Below are 4484 nucleotides of genomic sequence, written 5' to 3'. Positions count from 1 at the left end.
GCTGGAATCAAGATTTCAGGGAGAAATATCAATAACCTCAGATATCCAGATGATACCACCCTTATGGTAGAAAGTGAAGAAGAACTAAAGAGCCTCTTGATGAAAGTGAAAGAGGAGAGTGAAAATGTTGGCTTAAAGCTCAACATTCAGAAAACTAAGATTATGGGATCTTGTCCCATCACTTCATGGGAAATAGATGGGGAAACAGTGGAAACAGTGGCAGACTTTATCTTTTTGGGGGGGCTCCCAAATCACTGCAGATGGTGACTGCAGCCATGAAATTAAGCGACACTTACTCCTTGGAAGAAAAGTTATGACCAACCTAGACAGCATATTAAAAAGCAGAGATATTACTTTGTCAACAAAGGTCCGTCTAGTCAAGGCTATGGTTTTTCCAGTGGTCATGTATGGATGTGAGAGTTGGAGTGTGAAGAAAGCTAAGTGCCGAAGAATTGATGCTTTTGAACTGTGGTGTTGGAGAAGACTCTTGAGAGTCCCTTGGACTGCAAGGAGATCCAACCAGTCCATCCTAAAGGAGATCAGTCCTGAATACTCATTGGAAGAACTGATGTTGAAGCTGAAACTCCAATAGTTTGGCCACCTGATGCAAAGAACTGATTCATTTGAAAAGACCCTGATGCTGGGAAAGATTGAGGGCAGGAGGAGAAGGGGACGACAGAGGATGAGATGGTTGGATGGCATCACCAACTCGATGGACATGAGTTTGAATAAACTCTGGGAGTTAGTGATGGACAGGGAGGTGTGGCGTGCTGTCATGGCACAATGGAAATAAGCAAAAAGGCAGTGACATATGTTAAAAGTGGTAAGTCATCTCACTTTTTCCTTATATTTTTGTTTTTAGTGCATGCAGAGGAGTGTGTCCTAGGACTCATCAACTTAGTGAGCTCATTGGTCAGGGTGTGGGTCTCATGCCACCATTGTTTTATTGTTTTTGGGTGTGTCTTATGCTTCTATTACATGGTTTTGTTGCTGCGCAACCCTGCTTGGTTTTGTGGTTAAACAAATCTACTTTCTTTCTTTTTTTTTAATTGGAGTATAATTGCTTTAGAATGTTGTGTTAGTTTCTGCTTTACAATGTGAACAAGCTCTAAATATACATATGTCTCTTCCCTCTTGTGTCTCCCTCCCAAATCTGCTTGCTTGAGTGATCATTAACTTACAGGGGTTCCCATACTTTTTTCTTCACTTAAATGTTTTAGTGAGATGAACTATTTAACCACCTGCTTTGTACCTTTTGGAGAAGGAAATAGCAACCCACTCCAGTACTGTTCTATGGACAGAGGAGCTGTGGCTACAGTTCACGAGCTCACAAAGAGTTGGACACCACTGAGTGTCCGTCCCTGTAGTGTCTGTCCCTGTTCTACCCTGTTTTACTCTTTTCCATAAACTTATCACCCCCAGACAATCTAGAGGGTCACTGGTTTCTCCTCACTGTACTGGAAGATCCCCGGAAAGCATAGGATAGTTTTGTTCCATTCTCTGATTTATCCCCAGTGCTCAGAACAGTGTCTGTCATATAGAAAATGCTTGATAAAGTATTTGCTTAAAGAGGAAGGAAGACATTACTGCAGTGATGGAGATGTTTGACACTGTCTCTACCCTGATACCTTCCCTTCCTCCTGGTGCCTCTTAGTCCCAAACTTCTTACCAGCACATGACTAGGAATAAAAACAATCAGTTAATTCCTTTTAATGAGTAATGCTATTCTGAGTGAGGGTGTCCCCGGTGACTCAGCAGTAAGGAATCTGCCTGACAATGTAGGAGATGCAGGTTCAATCCCTGGGTCAGGAAGATTCCCTCGAAAAGGAAATGGCAACTCATTCCAGTATTCTTGCCTGGGAAATCCCATGGACAGAGCAACCTGGTGGGCTACAAAGTTGCAGAGTCAGAAATGGCTTAGCAACTAAACAATAACTCTGAGTGTGGTTATGTGTGGCTTTCAACAAATTTGGAGGGAGGCAAAATAGAGTAAGGTCAATATATAATTTATTACTTCAGGTGAGTTAAGAAATAATAGGTGACCATCAAGTCAATACAGGTATTGTACACACCATGTGGATGACACAGGTCAAGATCACAGAGAACAAGCCTGAGACAATATGGGACACAAGTCAGGCAGGACTGTCATAGATCAAGCTAGGCTGGGAGCAGATGTCAACTGTCTCAGACAGGGCTCAGCAAACTATGACCCACGGGCCAAGTCTGGCCCACTGCCTGGTTTCATGGATACAGTTTTACAGGAACCCAGCTGTGCCCATTCATCTGAGTACCTTCTATGGCTGCTTTTGCACAGAGTGGAGAAGCTGCACCATAGACTCTGTGGCCCATGTCCATTGGGAAAAAAATGTACAAAAGTTGAGAATTACGTTTTGTTTGGCAGACTTACTGAGAACTTAAGCCTGGGAGGCAGCCTCTCAGATAGCTCTGAAGCACTGCTCCAAAGAGGTAAGGGAAGAGCTAGAATATATAGGAATTTTCACAACAGAAACCAAGTAGTCAGAACATTAAGAGATAACTGTCTAAAAAAAATTTTTTTTAATGAAAAAGATAACTGTCAAAAGGGAAATCAGACATGTCAAGTTAATGAATTTAGCACTTATGTATGGGAAGACGTAAGAGTCTGGGTTCATTGAAATCATTCCTTTGATATGCACCTTAGCTGTCTAAGGCCAGTGTCCCACTTTTCTCTAATGTGAATCCCCTTGGGGTGTATAGTCTGATGGAGGCTGCAGTGGCTGAAGGTTTGATGGCTCCAATATCCTTTGTTTCCCAATAAGGCAGGTGACATTTTTGGTCCACACCCGCACAGCCTCATATGTTTATTCTCTGGCGCTTTACAGAGGATGTTTGCCCACCCTGTTTTAGCAGCTTCTTCCTAAGTAGAATTGACAGGGAGAGAGTGAACGTGGGAAGTATTTGTCTGAAAACTTTGAGGGAGATTCAGGACTTGTTGACCATCTATCTCACAATGGGATGCCACAAGCAGCATCAAGAAAATATCTTCCAAGGAAAGGAAGGCAGGCACCGAGGTCAGGAAACTATGTGAGCCACAGAGGGGCACAGGGGCAAGGGGAACAGCTTAAAACACAGTTTTCTTTTTATTTGATTGATTGGTTGGTTGATCTTTTGGCTGCACCACGCAGCATGTGGGATCTCAGGGGATCTTAGTGCCCAGACCAGGTTTCGAGCCCACTCCCCCCGAGTTGGCAGCAAGGAGTCTTAACCACTGGACCACCTGGGAAGTCCCTAGGCTACATTTTTTAAATCTGCGATGCTCATCGGAGCTTCCTGAATGGAAGGAGCACTATCCCAAGTAGTAGGAGAAGAGGGGAGAACAGTGTGTTTGCCTTGACGTCAGGGGTCGCAAAGAGTTGGACACGTCTGAACACACACGAAGAAATGGGGCAAGTTACCCACCGTTGGGGGAAGAAGGTCCCTGAGGCCAGACCTTGGAGACATCACAGTGTCTTCAGGAATTAGCTATGATGCTATAAGTCACTCTGACATCTGTCAGTCATTGCATACGGCTGCCCCAGGGGGAGGTGTGACGTTGAATGAAGCCGATGCAATCAGTGTCTACAATTGTCCCATCAGCTGATAGAATCTCCAAACAAGGCTATGGGTTGAAGGTCTTCTCCCAGGGGTTCCCAGCAGCTGAGGAAAACGCTCTTCCTTCCTGAAGCAGAGTGTGAGCAGAGCATTGTAGCATCCTCCTCATTTAGAAAATGGTTTCAGAGGAATAGAACTCTCATTCTCTGGAGCTGACATTGTTAAAGTGATAAACATTTACTCTGCCATTCACACATTTTATTGCATAAATTATGTATAATATATATGATGTATATTTAATGTATAATACATCAGATCAGATCAGTCGCTCAGTCGTGTCCGACTCTTTGCGACCCCATGAATCGCAGCACGCCAGGCCTCCCTGTCCATCACCAACTCCCGGAGTTCACTCAAACTCACGTCCATTGAGTCAGTGATGCCATCCAGCCATCTCATCCTCTGTTGTCCCCTTCTCCTCTTGCTCCCAATCCCTCCCAACATCAGAGTCTTTTCCAATGAGTCAACTCTTTGCATGAGGTGGCCAAAGTACTGGAGTTTCAGCTTTAGCATCATTCCTTCCAAAGAATCCCAGGGCTGATCTCCTTCAGAATGGACTGGTTGGATCTCCTTGCAGTCCAAGGGACTCTCAAGAGTCTTCTCCAACACCACAGTTCAAAAGCATCAACTCTTTGGTGCTCAGCCTTCTTCACAGTCCAACTCTCACATCCATACATGACCACAGGAAAAAACATAGCCTTGACTAGATGGACCTTTTTTGGCAAAGTAATGTCTCTGCTTTTGAATATGTTGTCTATGTTGGACATAACTTTCCTTTAATTCATTTTGATGTTTGGCGAAACTAATACAATTGTGTAAAGTTTAAAAATTAAAATACATTAAAAAAATAATAATTT

This window comes from Bison bison, unplaced genomic scaffold, assembly GCF_000754665.1.
Source record: "Bison bison bison isolate TAMUID 2011002044 unplaced genomic scaffold, Bison_UMD1.0 scf7180017864480, whole genome shotgun sequence".
In the NCBI taxonomy this organism is placed as follows: Eukaryota; Metazoa; Chordata; class Mammalia; order Artiodactyla; family Bovidae; genus Bison; species Bison bison.
The sequence above is the reverse complement of the archived record's forward strand: the minus strand, read 5'-3'. Positions refer to the sequence as shown.